Raw genomic sequence first — 22,936 nt, 5'->3', positions numbered from 1 at the left:
GCTTCAGAAGCCTTGTTGAAGTTTTCAGCTTCCAACTGCTTCTTTATTTCCATTGGAATTTCAAACTTTGATCATCAATGTGGAAATTCAATTGAGTCGACTTAGTGAGTTCTAGATTTATGCTCATGACAATCATATTTATAGTAGCTTTTAGTCATTTTCACTTTCATGTTTGTGAAGATTCTCAATTTGAATCAGTCACTGGATTTTAAAAACAGTTTGTTTTATTTTTTGAGTTGATGAATTTCTTTTTCACTTATAGGAAACTGTTGCATCTCATTTGGATAGCATTGATCAGAGAAGAATGAATCCTTTACAATCTATCATCTATTGGGTTATACACATCACTACAAGAAATTGACTTTTGTTGGCTGGCTTTAATTATTATCTTTTGAATCATAAACTAATATCTATCAGTTGTGTAGCCCACTGTCTAATCTTCAGCAAATGAATTAGCTGTGATCATCTGCAGTACATGAGCCCACTGGATGAACATGTACTCAATGTACAGTTGGAGACTACAACTTTGGGTAGTTAGATGATCAACTACTAAACTAGCATCCTCTTAATTATCAATTTATCACTATAGATTTCAACATCAAAAGCATTCCAATTCAGTCTTTCTTCATTTGAATATCTTACCTGCAGAAAATGAGAGATGGGTCTTGATTACATTTGCATTTCATGGGCTTTTCAGGAGTGAAGGCATTCTCTACATGGCAGATTTCTTTGTAGCAGATGTTGGTTACTGAATTTTGTTCTTCTTATAACTATCGTCTCTTTACAAAATATAGATTCTTACTGGTTGCTTGAAATGCTTTTCAGTCGTGGGTTCCACTTGAGTATCATGCTATCGACTGCTCTATTTCAAGCCGATATCGACTAAACATGGTTGCAGAAGAAAGTCGTCATTTACAATTTGCCATGAGCTTGTATGGTTTATTTTTGTGATTTTTATGCCTTTTAGATGCACTTTCATCAGGACTACTTGGCAATAAGAGTGAGGTGAATGTAAGTTCTCGAAACCTTAAATTAATCTTGAATCATTTATATCTTTATCGCTTAATTTATATGTTGTCGTTAGGGTCAACTTGTAACTCCTCAGAACCTGCTCTGCCATAAGACATTACGGTGCATGACAGTTCCCAGTAGGTTAAGTTGCAAATTATTATTAAGAGTTGGTTGGATATCTTTTATTTTTTGTAAATGTTGTTAAAAGTTGGATGGATGATGAATGTATTTGCAAATGTAAATGAAAATAAAGAACTTAATATATATATATATATATATGTGTGTGTGTGTGTGTGTGTGTGTGTGTGTGTGTGTGTGTGTGTGTGTGTGTGTTATCAATGGAGGATACCTTGTTTAGGGGGACATGAAATTCTTGTAGCTTATGGTATGGTGCCCCAATATTGGTTGTATGTTACTAGTATGTAGTAGATAATACTAGGTCCAATAGTTTTTGTATGTGGCTAAATTTTTATCTGGTTGGATCTTATATGTGGAGGGCAATTAGGCGGACTGGCAAGAGTCAAATCAAGCCATTACCTATAGTTGGACTTTTGGTGGGTCGAGGTCCCGGAATTAGCTTTTGGAAGGATATTTGGGTAGAATTCTCTTTAAATCTTACATTTAAATAGAGAAAGAATACTAATTCTAAAATATTTCACCAAAATTTTTTGTGCATTTGGCAAAACAAAATTTATGCAATGTTAAGAGTTAATCTCTTAACCTATCCCTCAGGAATGCTCTTACTAAAAAGGCTAAGTGTTCGGTTGATTGATTGATGGTTTGACAAACCACTAACAAAAAGGGTTCTTATTCCTGTTTGGGTCCAAAAATATTGAGTACCATGAAAGTGAGAATTTTTATTTTTTTTTCAAAAAGGTAGGAGTGCACCACCTGTAACTTAATTGATATGAATATAGATATACATAATTTTAGATGGGCACTACAAAAAATCTGGGCCACATCTATTGTAAAGTGGTTATACAACAGAGAAAGAAAAAAAAAAACAAGACAAAACAAAAAAAAAACAAAACGGCCTGTATCATAACAGATCTGATAACTCAGATTTAAGAAAACGGCCCTTGCCAAGCTGAAAAATGAAAAAAAAAAAAAAAAAAAAGCAGAGCAGTCACTTTTAATGAATATAACTAGCTGCACAACATCCATCAAACATAGAACCTCCGCCCAACAGCAAATATCAGCATGTGCAAGCTACCTTCACCTGACGAAAACCTGCTCCTCCTGAGCGGCAGAAGACAAACACATCAAGGATACACCCAGGGACACCATAAGAAGCATAGCATGGCCTAGAACATGAGGCAACCCATATGTAAGTCTTATAGATTTGGATAATTCATACCTAGTTACACTGTTTCACAAGGATTGTCCAATCGATCAAGTGAGAATCTAAAGCCTGAATTTGAAACCTAAAGCCTGAATCTAAAATCTGAAGTAAAAAAACTTGTTTGATAGTTATTGCTGAAGTCTAAAGACCGAATCTGAAATCTGAAGCCTGAATCTGAATTCTAAAGACCGAATCTGAAATTTGAAGCCTGAATCTGATATCTAAAGCCTGAATCTGAAATCTGAAGTAAAAAAAACTTGTTTGATAATTATGGCTGAAGTCTAAAGACCAAATCTGAAATTTGAATCCTGAATCTGAATTCTAAAGACCGAATCTGAAATTTGAAGCCTAAATCTGAATTCTGAAGTAAAAAAAAATAAAAAATAAAAAATAAAAAACTTGTTTGATAATTATGGCTGAAGTCTAAAGACTGAATTTGAAATCTGATGCCTGAATCTGAATTCTAAAGACCAAATCTGAAATTTGAAGCCTGAATCTGATATCTAAAGCCTGAATCTGAAATCTGAAGTATAAAAAAAAAAAAAAAACTTGTTTGATAATTATGGTTGAAGTCTAAAGACCGAATCTGAAATCTAAAGCCTGAATCTGAATTCTAAAGACCGAATCTGAAATTTAAAACCTGAATCTGAAATCTAAAGCTTGAATCTGAAATCTGAAGTAAAAAAACTTGATAATTATGGCTGAAGTCTAAAGACCGAATCTGAAATCTGAAGCCTGAATCTGAAATTTAAAGCCTGAATATGAAATCTGAAGTAAAAAATTAAAAAATTAAAATTTAAAAAAATTAAAAAAAAAAAAACTTGTTTGATAATTATGGCTGAAGTCTAAGGATGGAATCTGAAATCTGAAGCCTGAATCTGAATTCTAAAGACCGAATCTAAAATTTGAAGCCTGAATCTGAAATCTAAAGACCAAATCTGAAATTTAAAGCCTGAATTTGAATTCTAAAGACCGAATCTGAAGTTTGAAGCCTAAATCTGAAATCTTGGTAAATGTAATACAGAGACATTATTCATCCACAGTGTGTCCCACAATCTGGACAATCTGGGTAGCCATACATGAGTGTTTACTGTGAGGATAAGTCATTACCATTTTCAAAAAGTGGTGAACTATATCATAGGAGTCTAGCCCACTTAAAGAATCAAAACAACCACAAAACAAATTTACTTTCTTTAATCCTTTGGGCCTGTTTGGTTGCCAGTAATTACCTGTAAACAACAGTAAAAGTATAATAATTGTAATTTCATGCTGTTTGAAAGAGAGGTGAAGTTTCACCTTAAAACCGCACAATACTCGACCAGTTTCAAGCCAAAACTATGTGGGGCCCGCCCATGCTGTTTGTAATGCATGCACGCATGCATGGGTGATGCTATTGGATAATTATTTACCAACCTTGCTGCAACTCCGTGGGGCCATGTAATGTATATAGTTTATCCATGTAGTCCATCCATTTTGCCAATTCATTTTAGGGCATGAGCCTAAAATGAGGTTGATCCAAAGCTCAAGTGGACCACACCAACAGAAGTGCGGACCTATTGAAACCAACCTAAGGCCTATCATGATGTTTTTGAGAAATCCACTGCATCAATCCATTTTGCCTACTCATATTAGGGTGTGAGCACAACATTGTAGCTAGAAGAAATCTTGCACCCCACAACTTTGGCAGCAAATTCTCTATCTTCTAGTCAGCTACCAGCAATGGCAACATCCCAGCCCTTTACGACCTGACCTATACCTCTAACAAACAATTCCAATGTCTTTTAGTCACACCCGTAACCATCTAAAAGAAAAGAAGAAGAAGAAGAAGAAGAAACAAATAAAGAAAGAAAAAGATTTTCTTTACATTATAGAGTAGGTGAACTATAACATTACCTAGACAGCTTAAAAAGGCCTTTAGCCAATATTAGAATCAAATATCAGTCCATTCATCTTTAGTCGGCCAATGTAGTAGATAGCAACCTGAAATCATGTATTTTCTTAGAGGCAAAAATGAAGCAAAAGGAAAAAAGAATTAATTGAAATGATTACGGACTTTGGGAGAAATGTGATTCACAAGTGATTGATATTTGTGTCTTTCCTTTTATGCATTTAGACAGATTTTCTTTGCATTATAGAGTAGGTGAACTATAACATTACCTAGACAACTTAAAAAGGCCTTTAGCCAATATTAGAGTCAAATATCAGTCCATTCTTCTTTAGTCGGCCAATGTAGTAGATAGCAACCTGAAATCTGTATTTTCTTAGAAGCAAAAATGAAGCAAAAGGAAAAAAGATTTAATTGAAATGATTATGGACTTTGGGGGCAATGTGGTTCTTTGCATGATGAAACTTACAAAGGGGAAAGCCCATAAATTGGTGAGAATTTGAGAAAACCGCAGTTATCTGTGAATATTTTATATCAAGTATTGTTGATATTTGTGTCTTTCCTTTTATGCATTTAGAAAGGTAGTGATTGAATTCTCATAGGAAAGAGATTGAGGCAAGAGTTGCTTCTGAAAAGTTGCATGCTTCTTTGTCAGAAGAGCTTGAAAAAGCCCATCAAGAGCCATTAACCTCCAATCAACAGGGCATGTGAATGTTTAGTTTAATTAATTTGTTTATTTCATTTTATTTCAATTTTCATTTTGGATGAATCTCAATTGAAATCCCCAACTAGTTATTGTTGGATTCTGTAGATAGCATCTCTTCAGGATGTTAACAAGTGGTTGCAAGAATATAACATAGAGTTTGTAGCAATACAGCAGCAATCTTCAATCAAATGTAGCGCTGGCTGCTGAGAACATTTCCAAGTTGTAGAAGGAAAAGAACATAATATGGAAATTTAAGCAACTTGAGGGCTCATAATGGTTTGTTACAAGAATAATTGAATTCTTCCATGGTGAGTATATCTTACATGTTGCTTAATTGCTGATGTTATTACTTCATGTTTTTTAAATAAATTGTTTGATGCCATTGGGATCTATTATAACTTGCATCTGAATGAGTATTAATGGTGATAAAATGGTGTTAAAATGCTATAATAAGTTTCTGGTCGAAGAAATAGCACGTAATCAAATTGGGATAAATTTGGTGCTGGATGTAGAAAAATGGCACATACATGCTAATCTCCAACTCTGTGACATTATGAGATCATATTTCCCTTTTTGATTTCTTCATGCACTCAGAAATTCAGTTAGTTAATTAATTGTTTTCACAATCGCTTAACATGAATTCATATTTTAAGGGACTGATCTCGTGTCAAAGGGGGTGCATCCAATATGCAGATCATCAGCCATAGTTCTATAACTCACCAAGTCTATCCAAAACAAGGGCATAAACTCAACAAATTGACTGGACTGAAGTCACGGGACTCATCCTTATCATTTTTTTCATCCAATAGGAATTTTCTCTGGCTTTAGACGTTCTATAGCATGTTGTGTTTGTAATTATTATTTTCCTTGCTAGAGTGGATGGCGGAACAAGATTCATCGCAATTTTCTGAATAGGATTCTTATTAAACAATCATGTGAGTTATTTTTTGAATAACCATCAGGTGTAAGATTCGAAATAAAAAAAAATAATAATAATAAAAAATCTGGTGATATTTTCTTTTATTCACAAATAATTTAGCGATGGACCAAATCCGTCGCTAATTTCTGAACAAATTGGAAGTCGACGAAGGATTTGAGGTCCGTCACTCCTCATATTAACGACAGACTTTATCCGTCGCTAATATTTTTATGACGACGGTTTCTAAGAATTTTAGCGACGGATTTTTTATTTTTTGCGACGGATCTTATCCGTCGCTACTATGCGACTGACCTTATCCATTGCAGATTAAATGACGAATTTTATCCTTAGAAAATAAAAAAATGACCCAGTAAATAGCGATGGACGAAATCCGTTGTTTATTTAGTTTTACGACAGATTTGGTCTGTCGTAAATTCACGATTTTGGCGTAGTGTGTTGAAAAACCCTTACAGGAAAAAACCACGACACAAAACGATAGATGATCACTATAAAAGCAGAAATTACAAACAAAAAGAGCTTACCCAAAATTACGACACCACCTTCACTCGTACCTTCTTTAGATATGGCAGTATTGGCCTCCCTGGAAGAAGCCTTAGAATTCTCTTTCTTCGATTTAGGATTTGTGCAATCTTTCTTCATGTGTCCAGTCATCCCACAGTTCTAACACTTTAACTTGCCTTTGCCCTTGCCCTTTTTTTTGGATCTCGACTGAGAAGATCTTGCATCTCGCTCGGTGTTCTGGCCTCTTGTAAGCAGTGCATCAGTAGATGCCCCAATGCTACCATTTTTCCTTCTCATAGCCTTTCCCTAAAGGGTTGATATTAGGGTTGTACACGAACTAAGTTAGCTCAGTTAGCTCACTCGACTGGACTAAAAAAAGCTCGATTCGACTCTGTTCGAAACTGAGTTTAAGCCAAGTCGAGCTGAGTTTTTAAGCTCAAAAAATTTTAGAACCAAGTTTGAGCTTGCCCGAGCTCGACTCGACTCGGATCGAACCCCAACTCGAATCAAACATGGATCGAACTAGTTAGGTGACTCGATTACTTTGATATTGATGTTGCTCACCAAGTGTTTGTTGAAATGACTCAACAAAGTGTCGGCTGGTAGCAAGGAAGGTATGTATATGAAACAAATACCAATTTTTCTTGATTTTGATGTTGCCTACAAGTTGTTTGATGAAATAACTTTAAACAGCTGCTACTATTTTACATACAGTAAGAAATAGGAAGTGCACTCCAAGCGTTTGTGAAAATGCCGCACAGGCTCGATCTTGGCTCGAACTGGCCTGAGTTGCTGACCGAACCGAACCGAGCTGGTCAGTCAAGCTCGATGACCGAGCCAAGCCGAGTTCAAGTTGTGGTCAATTAGTGGTTGAACTGAGTCGAGCTGTGCCAAGCTCGACTTAGTTTAACTGGTGTACACCTTTAGCCAAGATAATGGTGTCTACACTCAGGGACGTATTACTGGTGCATAAGGAGTCCCTGAAAGACTCGTAAGATTCTGGAAGTGAATTGGGTAAAATACATGCCTGATCTTCATCCTTGACCACTTCCTCCATGTCTAGTAATTTGCAGATCAACTTGTTGAAATTATTAATGTGGGCCTCCACATCTCCACCCTCCACTATCCTAAAGTTGAACAACTGCAATTTTAAGTGTAGGCGATTTTTTAGGGACTTCTTCACATAGATGTCCTCTAACTTCACCCACAAATCTTTTGCGGTCTTCTCCCTTATAACATTGTAGAGAACCTCATTCGTTAGACACAAATGAATTGAGGATTTAGCCTTCTTATCCAGAGTCTTCTAATCATCATTATTCATAGTCGCACATCGCTCCTCAAGAGCTTCATCCAACCCTTGTTGAGTTAATAGACTAATCATATTAATCTTACATAACTCAAAATTCTTTTTACCCAAGTATTTCTCAATGCAATACTTTAAACTTCCAGCCATTGATACTTTTTCTCACATATCCAAGCCTGCGCCCCAACGATATCACTAATACCATGAATCTATAAGAGTAATCCAATTGCACAAACCAAACAACAAGAGAACACAACGAATTTAACATAGAAAAATCCTTACGGGAAAAAATCATGGCACAAAGCGACAGATGATCACTATGAAAGCAGCAATTACAAAGAGAAATAGCTTACCCAATTCGAACAACCTCAAATCAAACCCTTGCTAAACCCTTGAAACCCCTTTAACGAATTAAAAACCCTAATGATACCTCCCAATCTCGATTACACCCTAATATATTTTCTCTAGGAGAATCCCAATCAAAATCAGAAACAAATCCCACAAATACACAGCTCTACGTAAACTTGTGAAGAAACTTTCTAAAATTGCAGTAATGGGCCGCAATGCTTTAAGTGTGGAATATGGCGGAGCTATAGAATGTAGATTAAGTCCTATAGGAGGTGATTAGGACTAATTAAAAATTATGCCAATTAAAATCCTAATTGCCTAACTTAAACTAATTTACAATTAAACTAAACAAGGTAATTTAAATTTAAAGGCTTCCAAGCCAATAGAGGGTCCAATCAAATAGGCTACTCAAGATAAACAAATTAAGCAACTAGCCTATAGCATAGTAAACATGTGTGTATAGAATATGCTACCTATCAATCCTAGGCATTCATCTAATCATGCATACATAATTAAGCATTCAAAAACATAAGATTAATTAAACATAAGCATAAATGACAATCTCAAACACCATCATGTATAGTGGTTCGGTTATGTGCCTACTCCACTCCCGACAGATGCACTCTCTCCTAGTGTGTATTAGATTTCACTATCGGAGATTTTAAATTAGATTTACCTTAAACCTTTACATCCCTACACAAGGACTCTATAATTTATGCCCTACAAAAGAGCAAGGGTCCTAATTCCGAATCCAACAATTTAGACCACACAGGCCAAAGTCCTGATCCCGAACCTAGATTTAGGCCACACAGGCCAAGGTCCTAATCCCAAACCTGGATTTAGGCCACACAGACTAAGGTCTTAATCCCGAACCTGGATTTATGCCCTACAAAAGAGCAAAGGTCCTATGAAAGAACTTAGGTGAGTTTAGGACACATACACTTGCACTCTAACCAGTACAAGGAATGAGTACAAAACGGACCTTCCACTTGACACTTACTTGTTGAATTGAGTCTCTTTTGTAGCTCCTCTTGGTTGCTTGATCTTTACTCTCTCGTGCTTCAATCAGCTCCCCTATACTCCCCAGATCATGTTGTCATTGCTTCGCCAAGGCTTCAACTCCACGATCAATCTCCTTGTATTTAATATGTCTTTAAGATGACCAAGGTGATGGGAGTGGGTCGAATCTCCTACAACTAATGGGTAGTTGTTTATCATATGGGATTCAACTAGATGGGTCTCTTAGAAGAGTTAGACAATGATTTACCAAGAATGCTTAAGGCCAATATCTAGGAAATGGAGAAGTTCACGTACATTTCAATGTTGAGGTTAGAATCCTTATTAGAGTTGTAATCTCAAAGGAGATGGCTTAGAACTCAATGGAATAGAAGCAAGGAATGAAGGATATGCATATAGAAACATCTTACCTTCTATTGCTCTAAAAACTCATTTAAAATGTCTAAGAACCGACTGTCTTTTATAAAAAGTTCAAGCTCTAACGGTAAAAAAATGTGCAGAAAACGGCTTTGTCGATGCCATCGAAGAATCCTTCAATGCCATCAAAGGGTTCCCCGATGCCATCGAAATATCCAGACAAAAATGATGTTTCTTACTAGATATATTTGGACCTCTTCCGATTGTATCGACCCGACCTTCGATTCAATCAAACATCATGCTTTGATACCATCGAAGCGGCTTCAATGCCATTGAGAGCATCAGGGTAAAATCCAAAAACCAGGGTGCAAAGATGAGTGCATTAATACTTTCAATGGCATCGAATGAACTTCTATGTCATCGAAACTAATCATTTGATTGCATCAAAGCCACATAGATAGCATCAAAATAACACCACAATAATCCAGTGACAAAACATGATTTCTCGAAAATTCTCGATTGCATTAAACCATGTTCGATGGCATCGAACATATCCTTCGATGGCATCGAAAAAAATGCACTGATAGTCCAGTGACCAGTTGGAGAAAATCTGAAAAATCTTGATGGGATCGAGTACTGTTCGATGCCATCGAAGTTGACATCGAACAGTCTGTCGATGACATCAACAGGTCCTGTATCTTGCTTGATTTAATACAACAAATTCATTACCATCTCTACATATTTTCTAATATGATGAATGGAATGAGCATTTTATCCGAAGATAAGTTGGGTATGAGAACTAGATTATTATCATTTAATTCTTTGAGTATTCAGCCTAACTAAAATAATTGTTTGACCATATTAGTTAGTAGTGGTCCAATGAGAGATCATGATAAGGGCCCATTATCCTAAAGGAAGACTATTGATTGAAGACCACTTCGATAAAGAGTGAAGATTTTAGAAGTGTCATTTTTTGGTCATGGTAATACCAACAAATTGGGTTAAGAAATATGAGGTATAGGATGACCAAAAATAATTGGAATTATCGTTAGTAACCCATCCCTCTAAGGCTAATCTAGGCAAATATATTTCAGATAATCCTAACTAATCATAGTAAGAAAGTCCAATCTTTGAAATAGAGCTTGGCCTCTACATGATATTAGTGGAAGGTGACGATGTCTAACTTGATCAAATAGGTGAGATGTTCAATATCCTTAGGGAGGAACAAGAGAGGGAGTGATGGACAACCTTAGTTTATTTGTTGCTTCTGAGCCATCATCTAGTGTTTAAATAAAACTAGAAAATGGTTGTAGCCGTGAGAATATTAATTTAAAGCCAAACTTATGGGAGCTCATTTCATGCCTGACACGATGTGGCCCACCAGGCAACATGGTTATGTTCTTTGGAATTTCTTATGGCATTTGAAACTAAAGACAAAGTGCCATAACTATGTTGGTAGTAGAGATGCATGGATTTGCAATTTCCTTAGCATTCCATATTGTCTAAGGAAACATGATTGCAACTTAATGGTTATTCCTATTTAAGAATACAAAGAATATTATTATTGCCTGACATTTTCTTGAGACAGTTGGACGGAAATTATAGCCCTTAGAGTGAAATGGCAGAACATGATCCATGCAGCCGACCCAATTAGTTGGTATAAGGTTTAGACGGTGATGATGATGAATCTCTTTATTTTATAAAATTTCACTTGCACATCAAAATCCAGCCTTTTGGGGCGCCCATCAACCACAAACGCTTGTATTGTGGAAGGAAGAATGCCATCCCCATTCCACAAATTCAAATTTGGTGTCCCATGTTTCAAATGTTTCAATTGTAAAGGGTTACAACGATTTGAATTGGTGGCCCACCATGTTGACTAGAAAATATCACTACAAGAAATAGCGTTTTTAGCATGAAATTTTTACCAACGAAAAAAATTGCATCAATAAAAGTACTATTTTACTGACGAAATTTTTTTCATCGGTAAAATAGCAATTTTACCGACATTTTTTTTCGTTGGAAATAATTTTTTTACCAACGAAAATTTTCGTCGGTAAAAGTAATTTTCCCGCTATTTTGAAAATTTGCCCACTAAGAGTTTTACCGACGAAACTTTTCATTGGTAAAAAGTAGGGAACCACTTTTACCAATGAAAATTTTCATCGGTAAAAGTGTAGTTTATTTAAGTTCTTTCACCCTGATTTTACCAACGAACCAAAACCGTCGGGAGTCGGTAAAAGTGTTGTATTTTTAACTTAGAAAATTTTCCACTAAGAGTTTTACTGACAAATAGTTTCATCGGTAAAAACCAGCGAACAACTTTTATCGACGAAAAGTTTTGTCGGCAAAAGTGTTGTGTATTCAAGTTAGAAAATTTTCGCCATGACTTTTACCGACGAACCCAAACCGTCGGGAATAATATTTTTACCGACAAAAAAAGTGGTATTTTTAGTTGTGAAAATTTTTCACTAAGAGTTTTACCGATGAATATTTTCGTCGGTAAAAACCAAAGAACTACTTTTACCAATGAAAAATTTCATTGGCAAAAGTGGTGTATTTACGTTAGAAGACTTTCACCCTGACTTTTACCGACGAACAAAAACCGTCGGGAATAATATTTTTACTAATGAAAATATTCGTCAGTAAAAGTGTTGTATTTTTAACTTAAAAAATTTTCCACTAAGAGTTTTACCGACGAACATTTTCGTCGGTAAAAGTGTTATATTTTCGCCCTGAGTTTTGCCGACGAACTAAAACCATTGGGAATAACGTTTTTACCGACGAAAAGTTACGTCGGTAAAAATATAATAATTTTTAAGAAATAAAACTGTCCCACTGTTTTGAAAAGTTCGCAGTAAGACTTTTCCCGACACATTTTCGTTGGTAAAAGTATTATTTCACCCTGAGTTTTACCGACGAATTAAAACCGTCAGGATTAATATTTTTACCGACGAAAATGTTCGTCGGTAAAAATCTTATATTTTTCAGATAAAATATTTTCACGCTGAGTTTTACCGACAAACCTTTTCGTTGGTAAAAAGCGCACAAAAACTTTTACCAACGAAACTTTTTGTCGGTAAAAGTGTTATATTTCCACAATTTTTACTTACGAAATATTTCGTAGGTAAAAGTCTTTTTTCACTATTCCAACTCAAAATTCCTGATATACACCTGCTACAATATAATTCATCATATTCTTCCTGATGTACACCTGTTATATAATATATTTCATCATATTCACATTGATATCCATCTAAACCCAAACTACGTAAATCCATCCAAACATAAACTACATTCATCCAAACATAAACTACATCCATCCAAACACAAACAATCTTATCCACATCAAATTCATCCACACAAGATTTTCTTATGATGCTTGAGTTCGAGTATGCTTGCCAACAAAGCAAGTTTTTTTTGTTTGTTGTCATGTGATTGGGCTATACATTATTACATCAATCAGGTTCAGGTTCGGGATCGGGTTTAAGTTTGGGTTTGGGTTTTCAAGTTTAGGTTTAGGTTTAGGTTAGGGAGTTGAGATTAGGATTAGGTGTAAGTTTAGGTTTAGGGATTTGAGAATACATTTAGGTTTTATGTTTAGGTTTGGGTTTTAGGTTATAGGTTTATGTTATAAGTTTGGATTTAGGTTTTAGGTTTAAGTTAAGATTAGGTTATAGGTTATAGGTTATAGGTTATAGGTTATATATAGGTTAAGGTTTAGGTTATAGGTTTGGTTTAGGTTAAGGTTATAAGTTTAGGTTTAAGTTATAGGTTTAGGTTTAGGTTATAGGTTATAGGTTATAGCTTTAGGGAATTGAGAATAGGTTAAGGTTTAGGTTTAGGAAATCGGGTTCGAGATCGGGTTTAGGTTTAGGCTTACGTTAGGGAGTTGAGATTAGGATTAGGTGTAGGTTTAGGTTCAGGGATTTGATATTAGGATTAGGTGTAGGTTTAGGTTTAGGGATTTGAGAATACATTTAGGTTTAAGGTTTAGGTTTTAGGTTTTAGGTTTTAGGTTTAGGTTAAGGTTTAGGTTTGGGTTTGGGTTTAGGTTATAGGTTATAGGTTATATGTTATAGGTTTAAGTTATAAGTTTAGATTAAGGTTTAGGTTTAGTTTCTAGGTTTAGGGTGTGGTTTAGGTTAAGGGTATGGTCCCTGCAAATACAGATATAAACACAGCCTATCCAAATGGTCAGGCCACTCTAATGTTGTCCATAGGAAATGGACTGCTTCATCATGGTCATAACAGCGGTTTTCACCTTATAGGGACCCCCGCTCAACATCCGAATAGCTCTAACTCACATCTGGGTCTGCTCCATTAATTTCGAGTAAATATATAAACACGGCCTGACTAAATGGCTAGGCCACTCCAATGTTGTCCATAGGAAATGGACAGCTTCATCATGGTCATGGTACACGTAGCAATTCACTTACTGCACGAGGTGAAGCTTGCAAGCCCAGTACAATAACGTTGGATGTATCCGATTGAAAGGTGGTACAACCTATAATAGTAAATTTTTATTCATTCTATAAACTACATATATCCATGTTTTCATATGTATAACATAGTGATTTTGTATACAGATACCTTCACATACTAAAATGATTGTGAGGAATAAGGCATGACCAGAGGGATCAATTGTTAAAGCATACATTGATAATGAGTGCCTGACATTTTGCTCCATGTATCTTCGTGGCATAGAGACTAGATTCAACCAAGAAGATTGGAATGTCGATGAAGGGCAGGAGCATGAATAAGGACTCATATCTGTATTCGCACATAACGTTCGTCCTTTAGGATCCTAGACGTTTCAAGATATGGACCTTTGAAAACTAGCAAAGGCACGGTGGTATGTGTTACATAATTATGAAGAAATAGAGTCGTACTTAGAGTAAGTCTTCCATCGATTATTGTTTTCTCTACATACGATGATCTTAATGTTTCTTGCTGATGATGTGTCATTTATGTGTAGCGAACATATCAACTAGATGAAGTCCCAATTCTCGACAAATTATGATCGATGCATCAGGATCAGTTTCCAAAATAGTTCACAAAACGTGTAAGATTTCACATTGTATCTCACCACACTTAGAATTTTCGTTGTATTGCATATTATTTGAACCTAAGAAAATCCCTAAACAATTACATTTTGTACATGATAATAGATGAAGACGTTGCACACTAGCAACTCTACGGATGCGTCTAATACACTATACTCACTGGCGTGTGGCCCTGATAGACATGTATCTAGATATACAGGCTGCATTATAAATGGGATTCGGTTTAACACCGAAGAACTTGAGAAGTATAGGACCACACAAAATAGTGGGGTGGTTGTGAAGGGAACGCAAGAGGAGGTAGAAATAGACTTTTATGGCGTTTTGATAGATATTATTAAGCTGAGTTATTGTATAAGAAAGCGGGTGTACTTATTTAAATGTAATTAGTGGGACATTGGAAATAAGAAGTTAGGAATACAGACTGACAATTACTTTATGAGCATAAATTTATCTCTTAAGTGGTTTAAGGACAACCATTTGTCCTCGCGGGCCAAGCCAAACAAGTATTTTACCTCACTGATACCAACTTAGGCAGCTCTTGGCATGTGGTGCAGAAAATAAAGCCCAAGAACGTATTTGACGTTCCCATACCAGAAGTTGAAGATAACGAGGATGGGGGAAATGAAACGTCTAGGGTTGAACAAGCATATCAAGAAGACATGCCATAAAGGGATACAGGGACTGATTCAAGTGTTGATATTAATGTGGTGCAATTGGACAGAGATGATGTGTCACCTGATCATGTTGATGCCTTAATAATACATGACATTATTAGAGCTGATAGTGGTTTCATTGATGACGACGTTATGGACGATGAAGAGGAAATACTGATCAGCGATAGTGATACAGACGACGATTATTAAATGTACACATGATTTACATGTCAATTTTCAATTCGAATAATTTATGTATTCCATGTATACGTGAAAATTACAAGTCAAGATTTATTCCTTTAATTGACTTATTTATAATCCACATTTGCAGTTGAGTCAATTTATGATCATGTCCTCCTCAGACCGGAGCGTAGCGGAAGCACGCAGCATACTTGATCAATTGTTACAAATGGACTTTCTAGTCCTATATTCTTCTGGTAGGGCCAAAGAGATACCCGGTCTAGTTGATGAGTGTGCGGCGGAATATATCGACAACGACTCAAAAGAAAGATTACACCATCTCAAACAAATTCTGGAGCTGATGGAGGTATATAACCACAGGAAACTTGCTATGGAAGATGCGGCACACTCACTTGCATATCTAAATAGACTCCCGAGAGACTAGATTTCTCCTATTGTGATTGCCAAGTTAGCTGTAACAATGTCGAGTGCTTTACGCAACATGACATATGCTTCTGAAGCGTACGATAACTTACGCAGGGAGTACTTTGGATAGTTGACCTCAAAGTTGTTTCGTATTACAACGAAATAAGTGTATTTAATATAGAATGAAAATGTGCAATCGAATTTCTAAGGGTTAATATAGATTAAAGTTTACAGTTTTATTATATTCTGCTTGCATTATAGTGTAATGGTCTAATCATATTTTAATCATCTCTCTAAGCATAAGCACAAATGCATTGTACCATTAACACTACTTGTATAATATTTTATTATATTCTACTTGTATTAACATTGTTTAAATTTATAAGTTCGTAGCTCGCACATATTCAGTGATGGCATCAAGTGGGAGACCACATCATTCGCATACTGGATCTACCCCTTCTACCTGTGATGCGACGGAGACAGCATCAGCATCGTCGTCACATGTTGCATCGCAGGCATCTAATCCCTCGGTCGCGCATACACCGAGCACTTCATGTAAGTCTACACATATATTTCTTTTAATGACTTCTGTTTATGCTTAGACTTACATATTTTTTTTTGCAACAGCATCGTCGACCAGCCGACAAGGAAGTGGACACATGTGTGGGTTGCTTTTAGAGCGACTTACACGTGAGGCTAGGATGACGGTAGAGTTTCCACAGGACTGCATTAAACCTATTGGGAATAATGCCAGGTTGTTTACGTCGGAAGTCGGTGTCTTGTGTCGATCTCTGATACCTCCCACCACCCCCGTTGGGCGGACGTGACAGATGATGTGCGGCAGCTCATCCGTCACCGCATTCAGGTAAATTTTAGTAAATTAAAATTTATTTTATAAAAGTTCATTTACGGTTAAGTTATTTTCTTAATAAATTTATTTGCCTTAATCATTTATGAAACTGTATGATAAATTTGACTTGGATTTGAGTGTTCCGTACATTTCTCATGTCATTGATGACATGGTCAAGAAGTGGTTCAAGAAGTACTGCGGTGACTTTCACAAGCGGTACAAGCGGTGCGTGAGCCACAAGGAGGCCATACAGTCCGCACCACCGCACGTGACCCATGACGACTAGCGAATACTCTACGATAGATTTTCGTCCGATTCTTTTCAGGTAATATTTACATATTTATGATATCTTAAGATAATAATTAAATTCACAATTAATAATAATGTATTATGAATAATGTGTTCAGAAGAGGAGAAAAATAAATTCTGACAACAGGGAAAAGTTAGAAGTGAACCACGTGGCTGGATCAAAGTCATTTGTACGACTTCGTCACGACATGGTAAGAAATTACTGGTAATTAATAAGTTGATATATCCTTTCCATGCATTTATGTTAACTATATTGTCCTTTCGATTGCGCAGCGAGATTCCGTCACTAGCCAGGAACCCGGACCAGTAGACCTCTATAGAGGGACTCACTGTCGGCAGGCGACGGGACCTTGGGTATATCCTACAACTAGCGAGAATTGGGTAAAAAATCTTACATTGTAAAATTTAATTGCATTAAATTATAATAATGTCATTTGTTATGAAAATTCATATGTTTTCATTACATGCAGCGATGGACACCTTACGCAGTTAGCCCACTCCCGATAGTACTCAGCGGAGTGAGCCAGAGATTTTGAGTCAGGTGCTTAGCACCCGTACGGGATATGTGCATTGGCTTGGCCATGGTGTCAAGCTCATGGTACCCACTAGAGTTGCCTCCAGCCGATCCATCATTGTTGGCAACAACGCCGTACACCGATCTGATATTGCAGAGAGAGAGGTTCAACAGCTATGGGTCGTCATCCATGACATCAAAGAGCAACTGGAGAGGTAGAGTAAGCAGCTGGAGAGGTAGAGGGAGGAGCAAGAGAGGAAGATGGAAGAGCTGGCGAGGCAGAGGGAGGAGTAGGAGAGGAGGATGGAGGAGCTGACGACGCAGAGGGAGGAGCAGGAGAGAAGGAGGATGAAGGAGCAGGTGGGACAGAGGGAGGAGCAGGAGAGGAGGATGGAGGAGATGCGGCTGGAGCATGAGCGACGGATGACCAAGATGTTTCAGGCTCTCGCTGCACACTTACCCACCGATGCCCTACCACCTTCGTTTTCAACTTTGTGATTTTTTATATTTTTATTTATGATGTTAAACTTATATGTATTTATGCATGAATGAATGTGATGTGTTTGGATGAATGTAATTTATGTTTGGATGGATTTACTAGTTTGGGTTTAGATGGATGTGAATGTGAATATGATGAAATATATTATATAACAGGTGTATATTAAGAAGAATATCTGTGAAATTTATTGTAACAGGTGTATATCAGGAATTTTGTGAAAAAAAATGACTCTTTTACCTACGACAATTTTTGTAGGTAAAAGTTTGGTAAATATTTTTTTTTACTTATTTTTTACCGACGACAAATTTCGTCAGTAAAAGTTTTGTAATTATTTTTACCTACGAAAATTTTTGTCGGTAAAAGTTTTTTACTTATTTTTTACCAACGAAACTTTTCGTCGGTAAAAGGTTTGTAATTATTTTTACCTACGAAAATTTTTGTCGGTAAAAGTTTTGTAATTATTTTTACCTATGAAAATTTTCGTCGGTAAAAGTTTTTTGCTTATTTTTTACTGACGAAAATTTTCGTCGGTAAAAGTCCTGCCATTGCTAACAATTGAAATTTTCGTCGGTAAAAACCTTTTGCGTCGGTTTTTTACCAACGAAAATTTTCGTCGATAAAACCTTTTACCTACGAAAAACTAACTTTTAGTGACGAAAATTTTCGTCGGTAAAAGTGGGTTTTCTTGTAGTGTATACTAAAAGGCATGTTAGTAGAGTGGCTACCATTCACCTGGTGGCCTGAAAGAAGGTATATTAACACAGTGAATAGTCTGCCTCGAATGGGTAAAAGTCCTGAAGAATTCGATGGTTGAGTTGGACTAATACTAAAAATTTTGAACCATGGCCCACCAAATCAGCAGTCACATTGGGATGACAGTTCATACAATTTGTATAAAGTAGGTGGCATGGTATAGCCTTATATTCAACTTCATGTTGTAAATTTAAATATGAATGATGTATATTATTACTATAAGTTCCATTGCAGAAATCAAAACTTTAATTACCATTTTGAGTATAGATTAATATTAAAGGCTAATCTACATTACAAGTATATAACAATAGTTTCAAATTGGTAAAAATAGAATCTCAATCCCAGATTACCCATACTTTGAATGGTGGGATTCGGAGGGTAAAACTTAAGGCAGTTGGCAATTTTAGGGGCTGTTTGGGGTCGGGATTTTTATGAAATGCAGATATTTCAAATCTCTCTTGTTTATGATCTTTTTCTTTTTCTTTTTCTAAAGATTTCTCAAATTTATGGATTTCTTAAATCCATAACATTATAAATATATGGATTTGGGTCAATTCCAAATCCCCCAAAAAATTAAAAACTTTGCAAATCCATGAAATGAAAAACTTGCCTTAAAGCATAAAAGCTTTGGCATTGTTGTAACCAATCCCAAATCTAAGCATTTGAATTTTGGACTCTAGGATGGTTTAAATATAGAGTTGTACATGTGCCAAACCGAGTTTGACCCAAGCTTGGTTTGGCTTGTTTATGTGACACCTGCTGAGCTGAACCAAGTTGAGCCAAGTTCGAAGAGGAGTGGGTCAGCTCATTTTTTTCTTTCTTTCTTTCTTTCTTTTATTAATATACATAATATGAACTATTTTTATATAAAGATGAAGGGAAATTGGCCGTATTGACCTTGTCATGAGTCGTGGTTATCAAGTTATATGGGTCGTAGTTCTCATGTTAAATGTGGTAAGTGAACATGTAACAACCGCGACCCATGTAACATGAGAACCACTACCCATATAACATTATAACTACGACCCATATAACATGACAACCACGACCAATGACAACTACAACCCTTACCACATTACAACCACGACCCAGGTATTGGTCTGGTTGCCATGTTATATAGGTCATGGTTTTCATGAGGAAAGGGTCGTGGTTGTCATGAGGTAAGGGTCATGTTTGTCATGCTATACGGGTCGTAGTCTTCATTTTATAGGCCTTGACAAGGACCACTTAGTAGAGCCTACATTAATGTATGTGAATAATTCATGCTACTCATCCTTTTTGTCGTATCATTTTAGGTCTAGGTTACAAATATCAGCTTGATCCAGAGCTCGTGTGGGCCATATAATAAAAAATAATGGTGACAATGGCACCCACTGTTGATATTTGAGCCCACACGAGCTTTGGATCAGGATGATATTTAGGTCCTCGCCCTAAAATGACACGACAAAAAGGATGGGCGGCATGGATTATTCACATACATCAATGTAGGCCCCACTAGTTGGTCCTTGCTAAGGCCTATAAAATGAAGACTACGACCCATATAGCATAACAACCACAACCCTTACCTCATGACAACCATGACCCTTTCCTCATGAAAACTACGACCTATATAACATGACAACCACGACCTTACGACCCGTATAGCATAACAACCACGACCCTTACCTCATGACAACCACGACCCTTTCCTCATGACAACCACGACCCATATAACATGACAACCATGACCCATACCCAGGTCGTGGTTGTAATGCGGTAAGGGTCGTGGTTGTAATGTGGTAAGGGTCGTACTTGTCATAGGTCGTGGTTGTCATTTATATAGGTCGTGGTTGTCATGGGTCTTAGTTGTCATGGGTCGTAGTTATCATGTTATATGGGTCGTGGTTCTCATGTTATATGTGGTAAGTGAACATGTAACAATCACGACCCATATAACATGAGAACTATGACCTCTATAACATAATAACTACGACCTCATGACAACCACAACTCATATAACATGACAACTACGACCTATATAACATGACAACCACAACCCATAACAATTATGACCCTTACCACATTACAACCACGACCCTTACCGCATTACAACCATGACCCGAGTATGGGTCGTGGTTGCCATGTTATATGGGTTATGGTTTTCATGAGGTAAGGGTCGTATTGTCATGAGGTAAGGGTTGTGGTTGTCATACTATATGAGTCGTAGTTTTCATTTTATAGGCATTGGCGATAACCATCTAGTGAGGCCTACATTGATGTATGTGAATAATCCATGCCGCCCATCCTTTTTGTCATGTCATTTTAGGACTAGGACCCAAATATTAGCCTGATCCAGAGCTCGTGTGGGCTCAAATATCAATAGTGTGTGCCATTGTCACCATTATTTTCTATTACGTAGCCCACACAAGCTCTGGATCAAGCTGATATTTGGAACCTGGCCCTAAAATGACACGGCAAAAATGATGGGCGGTATTGATTATTCACATACATCAATGTAAGCCCCACTAGTTGGTCCTTGTCAAGGCCTATAAAATGAATATTACGACCCGTATAGCATGACAACCACGACTTACCTCGTGACAACCACGACCCTTACCTCATGGCAACCACGACCCATACCCGGGTCGTGGTTGTAATATGGTAAAGGTCGTAGTTGTCATGCGTCGTGGTTGTTATGTTATATGGGTCGTGGTTGTCATGGGTCGTAGTTATCATGTTATATGGGTTGTGGTTCTCAGGTTATATGGGTCGCGGTTGTTACATATTCACTTCCTTTACTACCAAATGAAAGGATACCTATTAGTACAATAGTCTAAGGCCCACAATGAGGTGATCCGTTCCGTCCACCTTGTCAGTCAGCTTGTCGTGGGCCCAAAAAGTCCTGACTTGGCAATATCCACTTCTAACAAACATTACAGTGAGCCTGGAAAGTTTCAACAGTAGGTTTCATTATCACCATTATTTTCTATTAAGTGACCCACACAAGCTCTAGATTAGGCTGATATTTGGGCCCTAGCCCTAAAATGACACGGCAAAAAGGATGGGCAATGTGGGCCCCATGAGGTTGGTCATTGCCCACATGCAAAAAAAGGGTTCCGTACACATCAATTTCTTGGTATTAAATATGATGTTACTTATTATTTAAAAAAAAAAACGTACAACTACTGAAACAAAGACAAGGGCATTTTGGTCCGAGTAATTTTTGAAAGCATGTCAAAAGTCTACCTACGGAATATTTGAAAGGTTGAATCTCTTTAGGGAATTTGATCATACATCAACGTTAGTATGGCCAATTTCCCAAAGATAAACTCTAAAATAAAACATACATCTTGGTGTGGGCAGTAGAGCTTTGACACTAGCTACACTAGCTATGTGTTGAGGTCACTAGCCAATTCAAATACCACTTCAGTCCCGGTGAGTAAATTTTATGGGCCCACCGACGTCATGTAACCGTCATGTATATGTATTATCCACACCAGCTCATCTGTTTTTATATATCATTTTAAGACATGATCCAAAATTGAATCATATCCCAAGCTCAAGTGGACCAAGCCATAGAAAACAGTGTGCATTCTTATATATCATCCACACCATCATGTATGTGTTATCCATCCTGAAATTGAATCATATCCAAAGCTCAAGTGGATCACACTGGGAAACAATGTGCATACAACATATGAGCCAAATCAAACTAAGTTGAATCAAGCTGAACTTCGAGCCGAGCCTAGCCAGTACTGTCCTGGTTTGAGCTTGGTTTGTTTTTTTCTAAAAACAATCTTAACTCCAAAGCTTGGTTTGGTTTGAACTTCTAATCGAACCAATCCAAGCCAAGCTTTTTCAAATCAATCCAAGCCGAGCTTTCAAGCTGGCTTGACTTGTGTCTAGCTCTAGTCAAATCCATGAATTTATCAAATCCACATTCTCATTTCCTTGATCCCAAACAGGGCCTTAGCTATCATTGGTTTAGACGAGGGCATGTCTGAAAGTCTTTACTTCAATACGGTAAATACTTAACTGGGTCAACATCTTCTGTATCAGCTTTCGGTTGTTAGTTCACAAAGAAAGCCCCACCAAAATTAAATAGGAACAGTATACATTTTGGGGAACTCACCTATTTGCTGCAAACAGACAAGCGAAGGCTGGCTGATGCTTGATGCTAGGTTTGGGAATTGCCAAAGTCCTGATTGAGCAGAAATGAGACTCAAAAACACCTCATCCAAACAGAACCTAAAGAAATTTATGCAAAACCCATTCTTCCCAGTATAGTTAAATATAA

The 22,936-nt window shown here is 36.9% G+C and overlaps 1 long non-coding RNA gene across 1 annotated transcript; it reads left to right on the top strand.

The window, feature by feature from the left end:
• The first annotated feature begins 716 nt into the window (after window positions 1-716).
• Window positions 717-5,203, top strand: LOC131254851 (uncharacterized). The gene is made up of 3 exons (XR_009175967.1): window positions 717-740; window positions 826-932; window positions 5,050-5,203. It is a non-coding gene; the product is annotated as an uncharacterized LOC131254851 (long non-coding RNA).
• The last annotated feature ends 17,733 nt before the right edge of the window (window positions 5,204-22,936 follow it).

Source organism: Magnolia sinica, chromosome 9 (genome assembly GCF_029962835.1).
Source record: "Magnolia sinica isolate HGM2019 chromosome 9, MsV1, whole genome shotgun sequence".
NCBI lineage: Eukaryota > Viridiplantae > Streptophyta > Magnoliopsida > Magnoliales > Magnoliaceae > Magnolia > Magnolia sinica.
The sequence above is the reverse complement of the archived record's forward strand: the minus strand, read 5'-3'. Positions and strand labels throughout refer to the sequence as shown.